The following is a 24,673-nucleotide window of genomic DNA, read 5'->3' as shown; positions in this document are numbered from 1 at the left end:
TTAGTTACTGCTTCAGCCCACCGGTGTGTTAGAGAGTAAATCGTCAACATTTACAATGTACGACGTTTCTCTGGTAATTACATCCAGCATCGGGCGTGTGGGGTGGTGGAGGGTTACGACACATATTGCCTCACTTGATACAGCTAATCTGGCTGTGACGGTCCCACCTGATGACGGAGACTTGTGTTGCCTCCGAAACGTCGTGATTTTTGTTTTTATTTTATTTTACTTTCTACGTGACTTTACCGAAAAAACCTAAGAAGATGATTCCTTGCAGTCACGAAAGCCTCAAATCTAGAAAGAAATTACGACACATACTTACGCGATCTAACCCAACAACCATTATGGTCGCGAAAGCCTGCGACGTGTCATCACTCCTCGTGCCTTTCTCTGATCCATCATCAGCACCAGCCATTGTCAATCCACCGCCGAAGCCATTACTTCCCTCCCCTCCTTCCTTTCCTTCCATCCCCTCCTTCCTTCCTTTCCTCCCTTTTTTTACGATCAGAGGAAACAAGATGCTCGGTGTAGTCGGCACTTTGCTTCGTTCATCATTTCGTTTTTTTCTTCAATGCTTTGCTTTATGTGCCCCCCCCCTCCCCTGTTTAAATGAAAGATTTCACGAAACATTTCACGCTCTGCTCTCCTCCCTTCCCTCCAGCCCCTCCCCTCCCTTCTTCCCCACCCCTCCCTCCAGCCCCTCCCCTCCCTCCAGCCCCTCCCTCCTTCCCCACCTCTCCCTCCAGCCCCTCCCCTCGCTCCTTCCCCACCCCTCCCTCCAGCCCCTCCCCTCCCTTCTTCCCCACCCCTCCCTCCCGTCCCTCCCCTCCTGTCAACGACCTCACGACGCCGCAATCTCAGCTTGCGTGCGGCTCGCGTCTCGCAGTCGGCACGAAGGTAAACATCGCTTTGCGCCGACCAAATCCCACCCATTGCCAATGATGAAGTTACCGTTCGGTAGTGGTCGATCACATTTAACTTGCACCCTGGTGGGTTGTTTGAGAGTTTGATTGCGTTCCCTTGCCGTGTTGCAACCTCTCCCCCGGTCACTCTTCCACTTTAGAAAAGACAAAGACCCCCACACCTTCATAATATCCCATAGCTTTCAAGCCCACAGGGTTTGCCCCGTATTCTTGTACAGGGAAATTGCGTTTTCAGGTACAGCCGTGTCAATACGGGCAAAAACGAGTTGTCTATTTGTGTTGTGTTTCTCGCTTGTGATGGGATTTTGTGGGATGAACGTTGAGATGTAGAAGGGCACGGGGTGACCAATAAGGTCTGAATTGGTCTGTAATATGGTAGGGCACCGATAAGGGGTTGACAGGTATGCGAGGGGGGTGGGTGGCTAGCACCACGCCCGGCCGCCTTTGTCTCCCCAGTGGCGGTGTTTACACAGTAGCACCAGGTACTCGTTTTGAGGCTGAGTCGACCTAGGGAAGGACCAGGTGACCACACACATACACACTTACGAGCTCCACGACTCCAGGAAGTGGCCCCGAAGCTTGCCATAACGTTAGGGGCCGTGGTCAATTACAGCCAACGTCAGTTGAGCTTGGACAATTAGTCCCAAGCCGAAGCATAACATATACAAAAAAATGTTGACAAAATTTGTATTTATTTATTTTCAATGATAGAATATAGTATTGGCATCAGTATGACATAAGTATACCAAGTTTGCAGTCGATACCACATTGGGAAGTGGGTAAAAATTGAGTTGCAAGATTTGAGGATACAATAACAGTGAGTTAATAAAAAAGCGTGTAATAAAAAAAACGCATAGATATGTAGTTGGGCAGTGTGCTTCTGAACTGTTCGATGTGAGTTCAGCACTTCATTGGTGAGTGAAAAAGGGCACCAATGTGCACGAATATACTGCGACCCCGTTACATTTAAACGGACACTGCAGTGACATCAATAGGGCGCATTTGCATGGCATGGTTGGTGGCTAGCGTGGAGAGATTTGCGACAATTCATAACTCGCTGGCTGTGCTGTGAGATGGCCCGAATGATGGCGATACCGACAACGGGGTTAGTGTATCCAACAGTGCGGCGAACATTTAAGGCCTATCGATGCCACATTGTGGACGGTGGGTTTTTTCTGCAGACTTTGCTTTTCACCACCACGCATATAATATTCTTAGGGTTTTTTCTCGGTAAAGTCACGTAGGTAAAAAATAAAAATTAATAAAAGTAAAATAAAATAAAAATCACGACGTTTCGGAGGCAACACAAGCCTCCGTCTTCAGGTGGAACCGTTTATTAATTTTATTTTTTTACCTACGTGACTTTACCGAAAAAACCTAAGAATATGAATCCTTACAGTCACGAAAGCTTCAATCTAGAATTAACACACATAAAATCCCATGTGGGCTGGTGTAACCAGAGGTTCCTACCAGCATAACCGAATTCTACACTTTCACATTTCCCTTTCAAAGCTACATTTCTAAGAACATCTCAAACCGCAGTTCGTGATTTGTACTTTTGTCTGTCAAACGATGCATCACACATTTTGAAAATGACATCATAATAATGTTTGCATAACTCTTAACTTTTTATTTTACCCGGTAAAGCCCGCTTAGCTTATATATCTCTTTTTAAGAAGCGACCTGGCCACAAAAGATAGCCAAACGAAGCGGCTTATATAATGTGGACATGTTTCTAGCAGCCAAATACTCTGAACGTATGTTGCTTTTGAATGTGGAGGGAAAACCAGAGGACCCAGAACAAAATCCACGCGACCACGGGGAGAACACGCGAACTCCAAATATACAGCAGCAGCAGGCGTCAGGGTCGGGATCGGACGGACCCACAACCTCCTCCATACCAGGCGAGGGAGTTAACATCTCCTAGCCACCGTGGCGTACCCCCTAAGGGGCCGTCCATAAATCCATAAATGACGTCACGCACCGGGGGGGGGGGGGGGGGTCAGACATTTGTGACGATATGTGACAGGGGGGGGGGGGTTGAGAAATTTTAATTAATATAGACAACACGTTCTACTTAATTAAATATACTTTTTTATGTTTTCTCCTACAACATCAGAGTGCAGCGCCCCACATTAAATACGCACTACAATGACAATAGTTTAAAGCGATTTGAAGCATGTTTTATTTTTTGGGGGGGGGCAGAGCTTTGTGACGTCATATTTGAGGGGGGGTCTGACTTTTTCTAGCGCCGTGTGACGAAGGGGGGGGGGGGTAAAAAAACGTCCAAAATCGCGTGACGTCATTTATGAACGGCCCCAAACATCGTTTAAGGAGACAACCGAATATGATCTGAAACGTTGCTTAAAAAACCCACACGTATCCCCCCCATTCACGCTAAAACATTGACATGTCCATCAGCGCTTATCGCCTGAAACGGAGTGCTGGAATCGAAAGCGAGAGTGAAACGGGGGTGGGGGGGAGGGGTGGTGCAAGTCCCGAGGGAAGACACCGCATGTCCCTTGGCGTTGGGCAGAAGTAAAAACAAACGCTCACACGCTGGGTCCACACGTAGGCACACCGCTACGCACGTACGCCTCCCTACAGGCCCGTTGGGCCCCCTTTTTTCCCTTTACCGAGACAGCACAGAGGTTCCCCCGCTGCTATTGGACGCGAGGTGGTAACTGTCTTTGTTGTGATTGGCCGTCGTGAGCACAGCTGTGCAAATACGGTCTCTCCGCTTTGTCAAACTAATGGGTTGATTTAAGAGACTCACAATACCAACAGATGCTTTGACAGGTACTTTTTTGTTTAATGTCATTTATTTCAGAAAGCTTGATCTGCAATGTCTTATTTTTGGCTAACTAGTTTAGTAATTGTATTTTTACGTTTCATACTTTCGAACACATTTTTTCATATATCTGTTATGACTGTTTTCTTGTTATTGCAATGCGTTTCATAAATAGGGGTATTATTTAGAAAGGAACATTTATAATACAATCTAATACTGACATATTATAATTTTGCTTAAAGCCACATGTGTCTATTTCTATTCAGAGTTCGTAATTATTATTACTCTCCAGAATTGTAATTTATTCCCGCATAATAACAATTTATAGATCTTTGTCAATCTTGTGCTGGTGGAAAGCCGCGTCTGCCTTTCAGTTATGGGGATTGTTTGACCATACTTCACCACGCTGGTCAGTGCAGATTTGTGGATTTGGAGGCCCAGAATTGGTTCAGATATTGTTCGCCACCGATGTCTAACTCAGTTCGTTGGTCTCAGTGCCTGTGCTAACGCTAGTGCCACCACTCTACCCCAATTTGTTCATTATGTATCTGGTAATATACAAGCTAACTCAACGAATTGTGTGAGTGTAGACTGTATTCTATTTGAGTTTTGATCATTATTGTGATATACAGCATACATTCACTATTAAAATCAACATCGTAAATGCAATATACATACTGTAATATAAATTTCGATTTTTTTTTTCTTTCTCAAACACAAAGCAACTGGCTCAAGCCCTAGGCAGTCTTAAATATGGAAAAATGCACATACAACACAATGATATTAAACATTGGGAACTTAATTCAACCATGAAATAGTAAACATCACAATGAGGTACATGTTATGTTTTAAATTTTTGCTTGATATTTGAGAAATGCAAGGGATTTTGCAATTTTCATTAAAACTTTTGTTGCATATTAGAGTGGCTACCTGGGACGAATATTTGTTGCGCTTGAATGGTTTTTGATTGAGTGTAATATGTATGGAAACTATTGAACCAATAAGGTTCAATGATGTCTGCCACAAACATCTGACATCCCAGCCCGCATGAGCAGTTTTATTCAAATATGCGCCCTTACCACACATCGGCTGTCACTTTCACCTGACGGAGAATAACCCAAAAAAACACATCACGTGTTGTGCTACCACATGTCACGCGTGGATTAAAGTAGTGAGTCTCATCTCGGCTCGCAGTTTGCAGCTGTCTCATCCAGAGGTGTGGACTCGAGTCATGCGACTTGGACTCGAGTCAGACTCGAGTCATGATTTTGATGACTTCAGACTCGACTTGGACTTGCCTCATCTTTGACTCGACTTGACTCGGGACTCGAGAGCAAAGACTTGAGACTTACTTGTGACTTGCACAACAATGACTTTGTCCCACCTCAGAGGTGTGGACTCGAGTCATGCGACTTGGACTCGAGTCAGACTCGAGTCATGATTTTGATGACTTCAGACTCGACTTGGACTTGCCTCATCTTTGACTCGACTTGACTCGGGACTCGAGAGCAAAGACTTGAGACTTACTTGTGACTTGCACAACAATGACTTTGTCCCACCTCTGGTCTCATCCATCAGGACAAAATGTAGAACGCCAAATGAGTATCTGTAACTTTGGAGATCTCTGCATCACATATGACCATCATGCCAATTAACAAAAATATTTTTAAACATGGGCATGGTGACTGACTAAATAACAATTATTCTACAGTGCATACAGGAAAGCACAAATTAGTGTTTAAGATGCAATGACTGTTAATTATTGGCAGAAGGGTAGTTTCCACTGGCTTTTTAAAAGAAAAAAAACGGAGAAATTGGCAAAAAAAATAGCAGTGTGCTGCACAAGTTTCTGCCAAATACTGGTGGAACCAACCGTTCTGCCAACATTTGATTCAGACCTCTATGAAAATGTGTGAGATATTATTCTTAAAATGTTCATGCCACCATATACAGAGCATAAGAGCTCTCTGTGAATATTTAAATATTGTTTAAAGCCTCATTGGATTGATTTAGTTGGGAGCAAAAAAATGCTTCCCTTGGCTGCAATATAAACAAAGTTGTGTTAGAGGGACAGGTTTGGCCGTAAATATTATTGGGACAATTGTTTGAACATAATCAGTCACGGTAAATCCACTGCTGGATAAAGGTCATCGCAACCTACTGATATCTCTCATGATTATCTCCAGGACCTAGCACCTGCAAATGAGCTCATTTCATCACTCTGTCTCCTCGGTGGACGTATTGCTGGATGTGTTCCATTAAATATTACTAATATATCATAGCGTGCATATGAAGTTTCATTTAGCTCAGAGCAATTTTTTATGTAATTTTCCGTGATGAAGTTTGTAGTATACAGCAACAAACTTTATCTATGCTCAATGGGAGCAGGCTCTTTATTAAAGAGCAGCGTTAAAACTAATAAGCATGTATTGTTACAAAATATATGGTCTATGTTCATTTTTCTATTTTACTTGCACATCATTTAGTGGCTTCTATTGTGTAAATGATGCGTGAGCATTCAAAACAAAATCACATGCTTTCAGCCATATATTATACCATGGATGCATACAAATAATGGATATCACGTTGTAGACATATGAAATTGAGTATTAACAGGCTCATACTTTATATTCTTGGTTCTTTCGGTAAAGTCACGTAGAAGGGAATCAATAAAATAATAAAAATATAAAACAATAAAATTCTCACGACATTTCGACTTGCTGTGTTTTTCACACCTGATGATGATGATTGCTTGTGCTGCAGTCGAAACGTCGTGAGAATTTTATTGTTTTATATTTTTATTATGTTATTGTTTCCCTTCTACGTGACTTTACCGAAAGAACCAAGAATATGAATCCCTGCAGTCACGAAAGCTTTAAATCCAAAGGCTCATACTTTGTTCACACGTTGGCAACTTTGCCTGTCACGGAAGTATGAACTCACCATTAAATGTTCATGCTCATTATTAATTCGCTTTCTCTCATTGCAACGGCTTCGGTCGTGTTACCTTGACTCTCGCTCACATCCCTACCGACGGGCATGTTTTGGTTGTGAAAATAAACGACAAAAACACACTCGTGAGATACGTGCTCTAATCTTCTGATAATTAAATTTCGGGAGTAGAAAGAAAAAAAGAGATGAGCCCTTTCAACTAAAGTCGGAACAGATGGCTGACACCTGTTGAATTCACTTTGTATATTTAGGGTTGAGCTTTAAAGCCATCTACATTAGTCATATGCCCAACATGCCAGAGGAAACTCTGAGGCAATAAAATGTTCAGAACCTTGTAAACAATATAAAATTGCACGTGAGATGCCCAATGAAAGTAATAACATATCTTTACTCCCGTCAGCTAGAGTTTTAGAATATGATATTAAATGCGCCACAGAAATTTAAGAACGAAATTATTACTGTGCTTTGTTTGGCAGTTATTAAAATAAGAGCAGATGAGAATACTGTGACCAAGCACGGACATTATAATTCAAAAATGGAATTTAAACATAAATCTTTGTAAGGTTATATTTCACGAGTTTAAATCACGGGCATTGACTCCCCAGTATACTCTGTATCTATATGACATGGATATGTGAATGAGGCAAACTAACCTTGATTAGTTTACGAAGACAAATAGCTCAATATAGACAGCATCTCTAAATATAGTGAGTGGTACGATATCTGCACATTCATAAAAAAATACAGTTTATAAAATAATTATGAAACATCCCTTTGTCAATCCACTACTGGATGAAAGGCCTCCTCATGCCAAGTCTTTCTTGGGGGTTGTTTGACCATACTTCTCCAATATGGTTAGTGCAAGTGTGTGCAGAAGGTGCCAGGACCAGTTCACATGTCACTCGCCACTGATACGAGGAATTGAACTTCAATAACTGGGTTTATAATGCAGTGCGCTAATTGCTGTCCCACCGCTCCCCCTAATGAAATATATATATATACACACTACCTTAATGTGAGAGATTGTAATTAAGGCTTGTTGTGTAATGGTAAGGTTCATCCTTTTGAACTATATGCTTAGACTGTAGCATGATTTCATTATACGTATCATTTCTGATGTGTTTCATGGGAAAATGTATCCGTGTTTGATATGAGAAAGTATCCAAAACTTACGAAGCATTTGTTCAAGTGTGCAAACTGAGGATCAGTGAGACAACACCATTTTAAAACACTCCCAATAATACACTGAACACAACTCAAGATATAACACTGAACTTTATTAAGTGCAAACCAGTTTTTCTAAAGTGTGCAATACTTATGACAGCATTTTTCAAATACATGAAATGCTACGCACCTCGCAATACATTGACATCACGATGAGTGATACAGTGGCACACTTTACCTTGACTTTAAAGTCTTCTTTCTCATTATAACACGTACAACTTGTCAGATGGCCTCGGTATGTTTCCAGAAGTGTTCATACCATTTCATTTAAAGTGCTATGGTTAAAAAAGTCCATTTAACCTTTAGGAATTGTGTTTATGGTTGTGGCATAGCAAGTTATGGGGTTTTTCTATTTATTTCAAATACAAAATACTCATGTGCATCTAACTACCTAAAGCCACTTACGTTGTGGTCACATTCAATACACATATTTACTGGTAAGCTAACACGGTCTTCATTTGAAGAACAAGTGATACAAAGGCACAGATCACATCCTATACAATGCAACAACATGACACACAACTTCCACACAATATATTAAAAACAACACAGTACCTACATTTAGGAAAAGAGGCGAGTGAAAACCCATATTTAATACTTAAATATCCTGCGTGTATTCTATTCAAAATGTAAAAATGGAACCTTATGGTACCGTAACGATAACATGTTAAGATACGAATTGATAATATTCATACTCCGCTACCAGATAATGGTACCTTGTGACAGGCTAACATCTACAAGATATGACAACAAAGACATCACTTGTGTAATAGCTAAGCAGCGTGATTCATATTTGTTTTATTTTGAGTTCAAACGTGAAGGTATCATTTTTATTTAGGGTTATAACCCTCCACCACCCAACAAAGCCAAACAAATCTAGTTGTTACGTGGGTTAATGTGCCACTTGATTTAGTTTTTCAGCAAACTGGTATGTTGAAAAGCAAGCAGAATGTTGACAAGAGCGTTTCCTGATCTGAGTCCTTGTGACAACTTAAGTTGTTTGGTCTTGTCGGGTAGTGGAGGTTAATAACTCAGATTGACATTTCATCAACAGGATGATCTAACCTCTGATTATCACGGTGGGATATGTACGGTGCGAAAGAAAGTCAACATACTGACATACATAACCCAAAAGAAACCGATTATGAATCAGAATATTGGCTGTGAAAGTATCCGTGTGGCATTAGTCAAACGCATGTTCATACAGATACAAGTTGAGCAACAGGAGGAATGTTCTTGGTGTGCACGGTGAATCTGTGCTCGTAGGTGACATCCCGTGTAAAGCCGTGAAGCATTGACGTTGTTTGCCACACCATCTCGAGACTGTGCCAGCATTTTTGCCCGTGGATGTGTGGCGTGTGGAGTGAGTGAGCAGGAGCAGGGTGGGCCGTGGGAACGCACAGCTGGGAAAACGGGGGGGGGGGGGGTGGAGGTCAAATCGACCACGGACGCGGTGCCCCTAATTCCACTTTATCCAGGACAGCCGTGCCGTCAGATCTGAGAAAACAAGTGCGTCGTCGGTGTGTCACTGCAGTGAGCATTCCAAGCAATGCGTACGGGAACTAACATTTTGAACGTGCATTTATGGGAAATAGGTTTAAGTGGTACTGAGAATAGTGCAGTATAATGTGAACACTTCTGAAAGCACAGGAATTCTTGGTTAATGACCTTTTTTGAGTGACCATCTCCACATTTATTTTTATTTGAAATATATAATTGAGCCAATAGAATGACTCGTATCCACGTAAACCTTGAAAGAGCCTTCTTACCATATTCATGTGTTTATATCATATACGTCCAGCAGTAACAAGAGAAGCTTTAGAAGATTAATGCACTTACAATAACACTACAGCATTAAATATGAATGCCACATAGCCATTGGGTAAATGAGAAGAGGCACACACAGATCTTTCAACCTAATCCTTCAATCATTGAGATTATGCAGGGAGTAAAATATAACGTATTTTACACATACTATTGTAACAAAAAAACATTCTGACAATTGTCATATGTTATACACAGTGAACTAATCTTCAGAGTACTATACGTGTACTTTCCGCAGATAAAAATGTGTGAACTGTTAAAAGAAAAAGAGAAGCATACCGCTGGTATTCCAAAGCGCATTGCTGCTGTTGGGATGGCCTTTTTTGATGCACTCGTCGACGTAGGCTTTGGGGTCGGTGTCCGAAAGGAGGATATCTCGGAGGAGGGCGATGTAGGCGATGGCCAGGCGCAGCGTGTCGATCTTGGACAGCCTCTTCTCGTAGGGAAAGGTCGGCACGTGGCAGCGCAGCTCCTCGAACGCCGAGTTGATGCTCAGCATCCGCCTGCGTTCGCGGACGTTGGCAGCCGTGCGCTGCACCTGGTAGGGCTGGTGCGTGAGCACGGGCGGGTAGAGGCTGCTTGCGGGGCAGCGGGCACCGCCGTCACCTCCGTCCTCCCCGGACAACGACGCAAGATCCTCGCGAAAGGCCGGGGAGGCCACGCCAGAGACGGAGCCACCGCCGCAGTCGAAAGAATGCCACGGCTGCAAGAAGCAGCTGGCGGAGGTTTCGGTGTTAGAACCGTCGGGCTCGCACTGGGCATGATGGCTCTCGTTCTGGAGAAAGGAGAAATGTCCAATTGAGTCGGGATCAAATTCGAATGTCATTTGTTCCATTAAAGAAAATATTTTCGGCAATAGAGAGGTAGGGCCACAGATGAAACAATCGAGCGTGTGGCCGACGCCGCATGTGCGCTGTCATTAAATGTTGGTGACGAACGTGCATGACAGTTTAAATACTTTCTAAAGACTTGTGGAGCACACGGCGGGGTGCCTGACCCGTTCTTACTGTCTATACAGAGGGGTTAATTAAGATGCGCGGCTGTTGGCTTCAATTGCTTGAAACCTGTCTTAAAAAGGTGCTCTTTGAGACTGCTCTACCCATTCTCAAGTTACCTTTTTAATTTGATTTATTTATCAAACAAAGCTTAGAACTACGCGTTGGCAAGACGTCGCTTTTGAGCAATGTTCACTAGCGTTATTGCTCTATTTAATTGAAATCCATTCTTTTTTACAGAAAGCTATATCATTGGAGCAGAATGTGTGTGTGTGTAAAATGTCATACAAAATAAAACTCCACGTGATGATCATTTGCATCGTACAGTTCATGCATTTATGCAGTTGAATGCATGTGCAGATTAAAATTCACGTGCGTAGCTGAAACTCCTGATGAAGGCAATGTCATATCACTCCAAACTTTAACCTAGTTTCAAATCCAGCAGTTTGTACCTTTTATCGACAATATCTGGAACAAAAACACCAACCGTGCAATTTTTAGTGGCAATACACGGTTGCAAATATTATATTTAATTGTGCTTTTAAAAAGCACGTATAAAGTAATTCAAGATACAGCCTCCCCAATTACGTGGACCTTTTTTTTAGGTGCAAAGGCTCTACTGGGAAAGTCTGAAGTGTGAGATATGGCAAGCTGTTTCTATGAAAGCATTCCAAACAGAGTGCACACCTGATTGTCTGGCTATTACAAGGTTAGCACAAGTATCCTTGTAAAGATCCTTTCATTCTTTTTTCCCCAGCAACCGGGTCATAAGCGCACATGTTCTGTCAATGCCTCGATGGCATAAAGTTGTCACGCTGCTTGCATTTTGTATTTTGATCATTTCGGCTTCGCATGGGAAATGTAAAAGTTAATCTCATAATGTGTGAGGATAAACAATTAACTTTTAGGGTAAAAAAAGAACCTTTCTACTCAGTTTTTTACATGAATTTATAATGTTAATTATTTTCATAGGTAATTGTTGGTCTTCAAAGTACAGTCACAGGCCTGGATGTAAGAACATGAATGTATTGATATGGCAGTACCTGATGCTAGACCTATATACAAACTAACAAACATAGTAACACGAGCATGGTTTGCAGTCACAGCATAGACACTCGTACACCAAGCGGGGTTATTCATACAAACATTACGTGCACCTCATGAGCGTGCTGCATTTCATAGGTATCAGAAACCGGAGCTAGGCTCGTATCAGATTGCTGAGGACATCACCTCTGTATTCACACCTTATGTAGGCAAGATACCTCCACTAGAAACCAATGGCATAGATGAGTCATGTATTTAGGCATCTGCCATTATAGCAACTTTTTCAGGTATAGATAAAACGTTGTTCCTAATCCAATTTAGACGTATTTTTGTTTCTCTATTATACCATAGTCAGTCCACGGCTGGATGAAGGCTGCTGCCATCTCGGTGGTTTGCGGAATCGAAGGATCTGTAACACGGTAGGACCAATACCTCAGCCATGGCTGATCATTGTTTTAACGCTGTGGGCACACACAAAGTTGATTTTGCCAAGACGAGGGTACTCTGCAAGCCCACTGGCTACCTTCAGAGATTTGTTCATGAAGCCATCCAGATATATAAACACAGACACAATTTCAACCGAGAAGATGGGTACAAACTGAGCAATCATTGGAAGGACGTTATTAACCAGTTTAGGTCATATCTGGCTGTGATGTTCCCTCCCTACCTACCTATGTTAGCAGTTATTTTCGATTTTCTGAGTTACACTCTCTAACACAGCCACCGTTAGCTGTGTTAGTAAATGGCGGCTTGCCATCCTTTTACACCTCCATATGGCGATGGCTTTTTCCGAGTTCGCTCCAAGCTTACATTTGCAAGCAAATTTCTTACATTGACATGCTAATCTCTCGCAATGCAATGGCCACCCCCACAGCTTCGTTTGTCAAGATTTATCCGATCTTACATTGACATGCAAATTTCATCTCTAGCCCTGCCCACTGACCCTTGGGCTACACTCATTTCAAACCTTTATAACTCCCTGCCTGAGGAACGCTCCCACCATATATTATCAGCAGCTCCCCCGCTATATATTTTCACCTGATGACGATTGCTTGTGTTGCGATCGAAACGTCGTGATATTGTTATATTTTTTTTTGTTCTATCTACGTGGCTTTACCGAAAGACCTAAAGAATATTATACTGGTAGGAACCACCTGGTTCCACCAGCCCAGAGGGGATTATTGTGTCCGTCTGTCCATCGTGCATCCAAAAATGGGAGGGGTGGGGCTGGCTGGAGAGGGGAAGGTGGGGAGGGGCTGGGTGGGGAGGGTGGGGAGGGGCTGAGTGGGGAGGGGAGGGTGAGGAGGGGCTGGGTGGGGAGGGTTGCGGCTGGGTAGGGGGTGGGAGGGGTGGGGCTGGGTGGGGCGGGGCTGGTCACCCCGTTGTGCCCTTATAAAACTCAACGTTTAACCTACTCACGCCGGCTTGTGCCCGCCCTCACAGTCGGGCATATTTGCGGAATACACCACGCCGCCGTTGACCCTGGCCATTGACCGAGCAACCCAACGTTCCTACCAGCTCCCTCCGCAGGAATGTGTTTTGGTGATACTGTTTCGGTAGTGATGCACAACCACTGTTTTGGTAAGCGCAAGCACTAATAAGAGTCAAAAAAGAACTCGACATGAAGGATAATGAATGGGCTTTCAAGAATGAAGGGCCATTGCCAAAAAAAAATCAGTTTCCCTACAATATTTGTGCAAAACCATTTTCCAAATAAAATGTTATTGCTCGAGTCGGTAAAACTGAACAACACATCCACAAGTCGGCTATGACATCTCAAATAAACTCTAATTGTTATTACAAAGGTAAGACTATACTTCATGATGATCTGTGTTTGGCTTTTGCAAACCAAGCAAAACAAAATTTTCGAAATAGCATATGTTGTTTTCATCTAAACATAATAAGCTGCTCACTTAATGATTATGCTGCAATTAGTGCTTTGGAAATGAAACATTAAGCGTAATTACATTTATATGCAAACAATTACATAAGTGTCAGCATAAATTCTGAAAACGCGTAAACTGCAACCACATGTTTCTTTATTAACTGGCTTCAATTAAAGTTGTATCTTGAGAACTAGTGGACGCAAATATGTCCATATAGTGTGAATTAAAGGATTGCAAAAAATTGCTTAAAACATTGACGTTGAACTGTTGTACACCAACATTTTTTATATATCCAGACTTAATCGAGTGAGAAACTGATGTAAATTATAATATAGGTTCTACAAGGGCGATGTAGCTGATCTTTTTGGTGCACCCAAAATTTGGTTAATTCTTTTTTTTTTAGCCTTAGCTCACAGACGTTAGCATCTGGAAGTTTTATAGGGCTTTAAGTCAAAGTATTTAAAAATCCTAAGACCAAAAATGTGGAGTTTGGTTCCTCTCAAAATTGCTGGATAAAATATTTTAAACGTTTTAATTTTTTGACCTTTGAGAGTTTCACCTTTAGATTTTGAATGGTGCGAAATCCAAACATAACATTTTCAATAACTCTTAATAGTGTGCTGCTAAAGTTGTTAATAAACGAAAAGTAATCAAAGCCCACTACTGGTCGTTAGTAAGCAATACAAATAAGTTTCGATTTAAAGCTTTCCTGACTGCAGGGATTCATCTTCTTGGTTCTTTCGGTAAAGTCACGTAGAAGGGAAATAATAAAATAATAAAAATAAAACATAATGAAATAAAAATTCTCACGACGTTTCGGCCACAACACAAGCAGCCTTCCTCGAAGAAACAGAGCTGTCGGACGCTGTCTTTCCGATAGCTCTGTTTCTTCACCTGAGGACGGCTGCTTGTGTTGTGGCCGAAACGTCGTGAGAATTTTTATTTTATTATGTTTTATTTTCATTATTTCCCTTCTACGTGACTTTACCGAAAGAACCAAGAAGATGAATACAAATAAGGTTGGTGTGATACTATTCTTGAGCATTTACAAATGTTTACTCTATGCAATAAAACACATTTTAAGCAACATCTTTTTTATATTACCGTCAATACTTGCTTCTTCTTTTCTTGAATATGGCAATATTTTCCGAAGCTAAACGCCAACATGGAAGTCTGCTAGTCACGAGAGAGCTTCAGGAGAGAATTCATGTCGTTTTGACGTTTCTCCATTGAAGGAACACAGACCGCAGTGATTTACTCAATGGTCCATCGTTTGGAATGCATGGCAACAATCAGACTGATAATTGTTTTTTTATCCTTTTATCTGGCAACAAAACTGACACCTTTTTTACAAGGAGTCATGTTTGCATAGACCACAATACCTGCAGTCATAATGCAAACAAATAACATAACTCTGATAATGTATGCACTGTCCTTGAAGTTGATTGGTCCACACCCGAGACAGCTTTCCTTAGAGCCTAGTCTCACATGGTGTTGGACCAGATGATGCCAAAAGGCGCACAACTCAATGACAATGCACCATCAGAGTATGAGAGCTCGGGGTAAGCATTTACACTATTGGAATCTTATTTGCCAGAAGAAATAATATTCTAATTGGTTTTTTTACCCTTTTATCTGGCAACAAAACTGACATTTTTTTAAAATAAAAACACCTTTTTTTGTCCAAAAAAGGTGTCAGTTTTGTTGCCAGATAAAAGGGTTAAAAAACAATTATCATAATTTTTCTTCTGGCAAATGAGATTCCAATGGTGTAAACAATCAGACTGTGGCTTGTCTTTACTTTCGAATTCATGAAGATGTGTACATCGGACTGTTGATGTTCTGACGCGGTTGATGGTGAAACCAGTGTCTTTGTGGAAGCCAGGAGGTGTGGTGATGTTTCGGTGCTCATCATCAGACAGAATGCAAGTGCCGTATGCATTCTGGTTCTAATGAGGCATAACCGAACACCATTACTATTTTTAGATTCAATGCAATTATTAAACGTTTGTGCAAATTGTATGTGGCATGTCATTTTCCGAGTTGAAATATTGCATTTGACCTCACACTCAATATTCGAATTAAACGACATATCAGTCAAATAATTAATACAAGGGTATCTGATGGGCGTTAAGACCCAGGTGATATGCAGATTTTTAGCAAAGTTGTTGCAGATTCCAATTGAACTAGTCATGTAGTTTGCATCATGCAAATATATGCTGATTTTTAAAGGCAGCAAAATCTGGTAGTTGTATCCAAATTTCAATTTTAATTCTGATTAAGAAAAAATTAATACAAAATGAATATAACTGCAGTGTCATTTTAAATATAGTGTTTTTTTGTAATAATATATTTTCATGATTGAATGATCTTCATTAAAACAATTCCACTGCCAGTAGTTTTAAACTACCGAGATAACTATAGTGTAAAAGAAAACAGCAATGCATGTCGACGATTTGTCGGCACATTTATATACCATTTACAAGACAGCGTATGGTCGAGACATGGAGCAAATTAATGCTAATTTAATGTTAAAGATCACGTAAAGAAAGATTGTCACACAATGTCTTTATTGACGTGAAGTGTAAGCAAATTAAGTGTTGTGCGTGAATGCCACGCGAAGCCCACAGGCGGATGCTTTGTGGGTCGTTCTCACACTCTCTAATGCCGACATTTAAACGCTCATTAACGATTTGTGGATTTCCTTTTGAAATGGGCGCACTTTGCCGCCGACAGCTAAACAATGCACCGAATTAATTAGATACCAAGGATCTCTATGTAAATGAGTTTGTATCATTTATTCACCAAGTCTTCTGGGAATCGATTTGAAGGGTTGCGGTGACTGCCTTTCACCGCGGTTAATGCCTTGCTATTTTACTTTAAGCGTTTATAAAATGCGTGTTTCTCTGATGTTTTGCAGAGGTACCACTGGGTGGATGAATCACAGAACACGTGTCTCAGGTATACAGCATTTACTAATTTCTGGTGTAATATACACAACAGTCACACAGCAGCCTCGAACATTAAAACAGCATTACATTGTATATGCCAGGAATTGTACATATCTTGTAAATTACACACGTGAAAACTTTGTAAATTGTCAGTGCACAGAATTCATGTTACAAACATGCACCGCATTAGCATGCGTTTGCCACTTGCATAGACACATTCCGCAAAATAAAGCGTAATTAGATTCATTCTAATAATTAAATTCTAAAATTGCATTTGAAAATATTATGGTTCACCTAAACCTTAGAGTGTTATGAGTGTAAGAGGACACATTCTTGAGTAAGCAATACACGCTTGTGTATTGTACACTGGATTGCGGGTCATATTTTAACAAGATTGTTATCATCGTCATATTTTGTAATGTGTATCTAAGTACGTCTACATGACAATTCATAAATAATTAAGATGACGACTAGAAACCTCAGCTTGCGATATGTTTATCAGCTCAAAGTCAGTGTTTGTTCAAGAGAATGCCACCTTTTTTTTAGTTATAAGTTATAGTGCCCAATGCACAATGCGCAAATTGTTTTAGCACCCTCGTATTTGTTGAATGCGATGTAATGATAAAACCACATTTTTACATGGACATGAGGAAATCTTCGCCTTGTCATTCTCAAACGACTCTTGTTATTTCCGCAAGCACCGAGTCAGAAACAGCATGTGAGGAGGGTGGTGTGGGCAGCGCCATACCTGGCTGCCTTGGTCTCAGCAGTGATGCTCATCGACCCCATCAAGTACTTATTTAAGGGAGGTACAAATTTAGGTACAAATTTAGGTACAAATTTAGGTACAAATTCCCATTGGTGCTATACGTGACCGGGAATCGGGTTAACGGTTCAGTATGTCAACTACTTCGCTACCACCCCCCTACGTCACACAAGTTAGAATTGACACAAGTCTTGTATATGGTTGTTGTGCTTTAGTAAAGTGATGTATCACACTATAAAAGGGCAAGAGATGTGGACATATTTCAGTCTAGGCATATAAAAACACCTATTTTGGGCCGTTGCAAATTGTACGTGCGTATGTTGAACATATTTCGCACCGTACATACCCAACCGTGCTAAACATGAAGGGCAATGAAATGGGCTTTCATGAATGAAGGGTTATGGCCCAAAATGTTGCCTTTTCTAAGCTTTTTTTCTTTTTAAGCTTTGAAGATTTGTCGAGTTTTTATTTAATTCTCCATCTTCCTCCTCAGACGATATAACCTCGGACGTGTTTCGTTCCTTGGCTGCCATGACTCTTGACCATCTATCAAATTGTCCTGCCCAAGCTCACTTTACTTAACGGGTTGAATTAATGTATTTAAACTGCACATGTTCCCTAATCCATGTGTTCCTCTTTCTGTCTCGATGTAATTCCAAAGCATGCATCTCTCATCGTGCCCTTTTCAGTTTTATTTTTTAACGGCCATGATTCTGAACAATACGTCACAGCTGGCAGTACGCACCGCTTATAAAACGCTTTTTCTTTAGGCACATCGGTGTTCATATCTGCACCACATGTGCACAGATATATTCTCGAGAAAACATTGTGTACTTGGTAAAGTGTTGCAAACAGAGAGAATGTAATCTCCCCACATAAGCACCACCACCAACCCCCTTGTCTATCTCATTCCATCCCTCCCGTGTACCCGACCTCCTCGTGTTTATGCCATTTGAACAGGTAAACGATTCAGCTGTAGCCATGCGATGCACGTGTGTGTGTGTGTGTGTGCGCGCGTGCGCGCGCCTGTACATAATTTAGTCTGTGTGTACGTTTGTGCATAATTCAGTGGAAATGTGATAGGCTCTTGCTAGCAGCCCTGATCCTCTGCTCTGTGCTCAGACATAATTACAACCCGCACGTGCATGTGCGGTCGTGTGTTGATTATCAAATTATCGTAGCACCGGTTATTTCAACGCTTGAAAGGAGTTCAGTTATGGCATTCGTACTGCGTTTGAAAACGTTAATATTTAACGCAAGCCTCGCAGGATTTTTTTTTTGCTTTCATTTCTTTTATTAAACGGACATGGAGATGAGCTGTGCTGAGTCGCACTGATGGTGAAATTAAAGCGAACGTTTTGACTTGTAAGTTGTTTGAGTAAAAGGTGTTTTAACCGTTTAAAAGTTTTAAAGCTCATTTAACGTGTTCATAACTTTGTTTAATACAAAGCACATTGGACTCAAATTGTTATTGTGAGAAAGGTATTGCTTCATGGTAATATTTCATTACATCCTATTTAATTTTTTGTGAAGTTCATATCTTATTACTCTTTGAGTTCAAACATTTTGTTAATTTAATATTAAAACTTGCAAGTACAATTTTCATCAATATTTAATAAGAGAGAATTATAATAAAAAACACGTTGTAGTTGCCTTTGGAGAAAAAAAAATATATACACATTTACATGTATATTGTAAAAAAAAAATACCATGCCCAATTCACCTGGAATGCGACAGATCTTATCAGATCTCGGAAGCTCAGCAGGGGTTGATTGAGCCTTGATAGAGCTTCAACCGCCATGCACATGCATATTACTACATGGTGGGCATCAGAAGGCAGTGTAAAAACATCATTGTTGGAATGTACTTCTATGCTTCCACGTCTGTACTCCACTGCCTTCACCAACGTGCACTGATTATCATGGCATAGTACGTCGTAAAATCCCCGTGGACCACGCGACATGGGAGGTCCTTATCCAGAATTGGTTTTGAAAGCCGTCGGAGCATACCAGAGTGCAAATATGGATTTTGCTATACTGCCCTCTGTTAACGTGTAAGCTCATTGTTGCTGCAAAAAAGCATTATCCAACTGACTGATCAGACATGGTTCAATCAGCCCACCACGATGTGATGCACATTAGGGATCGATGCTCCCTCCTCACCACAATCATTTGATCCAATTCATTTTTAGTTTACAAAAAATCTCATCAAATTCAACTTGTATTCAAATCGACGGTGCACACCTTCGTAGTTATGCAGTGGTAGTTATCGATTTCATTTCGTAATTTGTTTTCGATGAGAAAGCACGCGTTTATTAATTGATGTGTATTGTCATGGGGTCTTAAGTCCCTGCATAAATGATCATATATGGTTGTTGTCTCAATGGAAAACTGGCTCACCAGCAATAGTGCTGACTATATGGCGGTCAGCTTATTGAAACATGTGCTTGATAGGTAAAGATATGAAGGTAAAGGTGCAGCCCTGCAACTTACTTGCTCACACTGCTGCTGCTGGAATGTGTTCCATTGTAGGGAGATCTAGAGAGCCCCTTCAGAAGGTAGTTGGCCTACTCTTCCACACTTGCCGGATGTCTTGGAAGAGGTGGGAGTACGGACACTTCACCTCACTATTACACGGCCTTCGATCAACTAACACAGAAGTTACTTGTCAAGGGTTCCTTTGCTTTTTGCGGTAGATGCGTTCCAAAAAAATGATGCACGAAGCGAAATCGCACGAGGAGACAACTGCCTGCCGAGTCGCACACACAGTACACACACACAGTACACACACAGTACACACACAGAGTACACACACACAGTACACACACAGAGTACACACACAGTACACACACACAGTACACACACAGTACACACACAGAGTACACACACACAGCACACACACAGTACACACACACAGAGGACACACACAGTACACACACAGAGTACACACACACAGTACACACAGTACACACACACAGAGTACACACACACACAGAGTACACACAGAGTACGCACACAGTACACACACAGTACACACACAGAGTACACACGCAGTACACACACACAGTACACACACAGAGTACACACACAGTACATACACACAGTACACACACAGTACACACACAGAGTACACACACAGTACACACACAGTACACACACACAGAGTGCACACAGAGTACACACACAGTACACACACAGTACACACAGAGTACACACACACAGAGTACACACACAGTACACACACAGTACACACACAGAGTACACGCACAGTACACACACACAGAGTACACACACAGAGTACACACACAGAGTACACACACAGTACACACACACAGAGTACACACACACAGAGTACACGCACAGTACACACACAGTACACTTACACAGAGTGCACACAGAGTACACACACAGTACACACAGAGTACACACACAGTACACACACTGAGTACACACACAGTACACACACACAGAGTACACACAGAGTACACACACAGAGTACACACACAGTACACACACAGTACACACACAGAGTACACACGCAGTACACACACACAGTACACACACACAGAGTACACACACAGTACATACACACAGTACACACACAGTACACACACAGAGTACACACACAGTACACACACACAGAGTACACACACAGAGTACACACACAGAGTACACACACACAGAGTACACACACACACAGTACACACACACAGAGTACACACACAGAGTACACACACAGAGTACACACACACAGAGTACACACACACACAGTACACACACACACAGTACACACACAGTACACACACACAGAGTGCACACAGAGTACACACACAGTACACACAGAGTACACACACAGTACACACACAGAGTACACACACAGTACACACACAGAGTACACACACAGTACACACACAGAGTACACACACAGTACACACACAGAGTACACACACAGTACACACACAGAGTACACACACAGTACACACACAGTACACACAGAGTACACACACAGTACACACACACAGAGTACACACACAGTACACACACACAGAGTACACACACAGTACACACACAGTACACATACACACAGTACACACACAGTACACACACAGTACACACACACAGAGTACACGCGCAGTACATACACATTACACACACACAGCGTCCGACCAGGTAGCCACATATGAATTCAAACCACATTACACATTTTGGGGAAAAGAATAGGTTAGCTGAAATATACGCAAAAACACACAAACCTAATCTGCTCAAAGCATGAGAATCCTGTACAGAAATTAATATAGTGGTTTAATTGAATCTTCTGGACATTCATTGAGGGAAGTTATTAAAACATTGATTTTACAACAATACAGAGCTGAAGAAATGCAGTCAGATAACCCATTTGTCATTTTCCTATTCAGTGATGTTTCTAATGTTTGCACAGGCGACTGTGACTCATGGTCATGTGGAGGCTGTAGCTGGAGACATTTGCAGGGGAACCACTTTCTATTAAAACAAAATCTCCCACAAGATTGCCTCGTAAATTACATTGGAACGAGCACACATTACTGGATCTTGTAATTTTCATCTATATTTGCCAAAACGCCTATGTATATAAATGCAGGCCACATTCATGTTTACTATGACTCAATGTCTGTGTTTCGCGCAAGACAATTTAAACTCCTTAAAAATGGAAAACAACGCATTCCATCGTAAAGTTTGCATGTTTTCACGTTCTTTTGTTTGTTGCTTCAGTAACCACAAAGAAGCGGAGTTACAACAACAATATATGCATTTTTGTTGTTATGAAAGGCATAAACAATGATACGTAAAGTATTTTATATTACCATCAGCATATACCAAGAAGGAAAATAAAGGTCCACTAAATTTTAAATGTAATAATTATTTATCTGCTGACATAGCAGGCCACGTGCTATAACCCATTGCTGAATTTTAAAAAAACTTTAAATATCACTGTTTGATAAAAAAAAATGTTTTAAGTCTAATATACCATACGTAGTACTTTTCTTTGCATGTGTCTTATGGCAGAGTTTTTACTGGCAACCTTTAAAAATCACAAAGCAGATGTACACATTGCTGACTGAAGGCCACAGTCAACATTGAAACAGATCAATTGCATTCACGTGCACGTAACTTTCAACGACGTAAGATTTGAACAAAAAAAACACTACTTGGACTTGTTATTGTTGTGTTGTAGTTGTTACTAAACAATCCCTGCAGTTCCCTTACATTTTTACGTAAACAACCGCACACCAGCACTCGCCGTTATAGGTGTGATGTTGGCGTCACAACGCATGCAGGAGTCACACTAATATAGTATTCATTTTATAACACTTTGTCAGTCCACTGCCAGTCAGTGCAGGATGATGAAGGGGCCTTCCAGCACATGTTCAGATCCGACTAGCTACTTCTGTCAGTCAGATATCAAACTCCAGTCACCAGGTTGAGAGTGAAATGCAGCTAACGCCTGCACCACTGTCCCCCCATAGGTCGGGTCTCTTGGAATTTATCTTTACTTGATACAGCAATCGTGCTGTCATGGTTCCGCCTGAAGACGGAAGCTTGTGTTGCCTCCGAAACGTCGTGATTTTTTATTTTATTTTTATTAATTTTATTTTTTACCTTCGTGACTTTACCGATAAAACCTAAGAGTATGTTCCTCCATACTTATGCATACAGGATAGTACTGTACTTAAAATGGCTAAGGCTACAGGTAATATTTGTAATGTTGCCATTAATGTTAGCATGATAACTTTGCACATGTCTGGGAATCGTTTGCCTTTTGGAATTTTGTCTCAAGTCATTTAAAGAATGCGGGCACAGTCGGATCTCTCAAGTGAAATGTTAAAACGTGTCTGTTAGCATGAGCTGACCTTTCACCTGGAGCAATTGGCCAATGGGTGTATTTATCCGTCGAAAGTTTTTAATTGTAAAGCGCCCTGGGATGCTCTCTACGCAGAGCTCCATATTAAAGCAACAAAAAAAGGTATTATTCTGAATATATGTCAAATTCACGTGTGCGAATTAAACTTTCCATTCCACACTTCCTGCTGATCGTGGCCCCCTCCCCCCTTACTCCGCAGCGCAGCTTCACGGGGGTCACCAGTGGCCGCTCGCCCGACCGTCAGGCAAGGAACAAGCGGCCCTGGAGTCCAGGGAGAGCCGGGCTCGACGCATGGAAATCGCACCGTAAGTCGTGGCCATCCCCCCCACACACACACAGCGCAGCGCAGGAAAAGGGCCGTCGTCATGGACACGGCAGGTTCTGTGGGCCACAAAGGGCCTGTGTTATCCTCTTCCACACACTAGGGCCCTTTTTTCACACCACCCCCAACGCACTCCCTCCTCGCCACCCCCCCCCCCCCGCCACTTTATTTGGAAACTTCCACTTTGTTTAATTATTACTCGAACATATCTGTGGACAAAGATTTGGCTGTCTTGAGAATTTTGTATCCCTCGTTTCGATTTGCAGGCCTCACATTGAGACGTCTTCGCTGCCATTTGATTGTAGACTCGGTTACCGTTTTGGGCCAGTCCACATCACGTGAGCGTTTACCGTTAGCACTCCTCACCTGCTCTCATCCGCCTCTTTATTTAATAATTTTCATCCACGTAATGTTGACCGTCAATAAAAGTCCGTAGGACACGTCACTAGAAGGGGTGATCGAAAGTGGTCGTGTCTAATGACAGTGGCAGCCAAAAGGAGGGATCAAGCCCGAGCAGGCGGCCATTGCGGAGATGGAGCAATGAAATCAGCTCGTGTGCTGGAGCCAGATGGATTGTTGCATCACAGGACAGCGAGAGATGGCAACGGTTTGGCCAGAGGATTTCATACAGCAGTAGATAGACGATGGCTGATGTTGATGACAGATGCTTGCGTAAAGGAACTGACAAACAATCATCAGCAGAATGATTTGCGAATAATTGCGAAGTGAAACTAGAATCAATTAATAAGTTTAAAAAAATATCTTACAGTGAAGGTCATGACAAATTCTTGATGGGCCCGGGAAATAAACATCAAAGGGGGTCTTGATTACATGTGGCTCACAACTAAAGAGATCATCTTTTGCAGCAACACATGCAACGAATTTGGATGCATTGATCTGAAAATGCAGACTGATAACACATGAGCGAAGTTTGCACACGAACGAACGTCTAACCGGTTTGACACAAAATATCTGTTGATTAATAAAATATTTGCAGGGCTGTAATTGTGTCAGAGATCATACTGATGCCCTCGAGGTAAGGGTGCCAAAAGCGAATCAGTGCTCAGCAAGTGGAATAACACAGTCAAACAAGGAAA

The 24,673-nt window shown here is 41.6% G+C and overlaps 1 long non-coding RNA gene across 1 annotated transcript; it reads left to right on the top strand.

The window, feature by feature from the left end:
• Window positions 1-812: 812 nt before the first annotated feature.
• On the top strand, window positions 813-23,553 carry LOC144733402 (uncharacterized). Its single transcript, XR_013588355.1, has 3 exons — window positions 813-897; window positions 16,560-16,600; window positions 23,454-23,553. It is a non-coding gene; the product is annotated as an uncharacterized LOC144733402 (long non-coding RNA).
• Window positions 23,554-24,673: the final 1,120 nt, after the last annotated feature.

Source organism: Lampetra planeri, chromosome 2 (assembly GCF_965212315.1).
Source record: "Lampetra planeri chromosome 2, kcLamPlan1.2.h2, whole genome shotgun sequence".
In the NCBI taxonomy this organism is placed as follows: domain Eukaryota; kingdom Metazoa; phylum Chordata; class Hyperoartia; order Petromyzontiformes; family Petromyzontidae; genus Lampetra; species Lampetra planeri.
The sequence above is the reverse complement of the archived record's forward strand: the minus strand, read 5'-3'. Positions and strand labels throughout refer to the sequence as shown.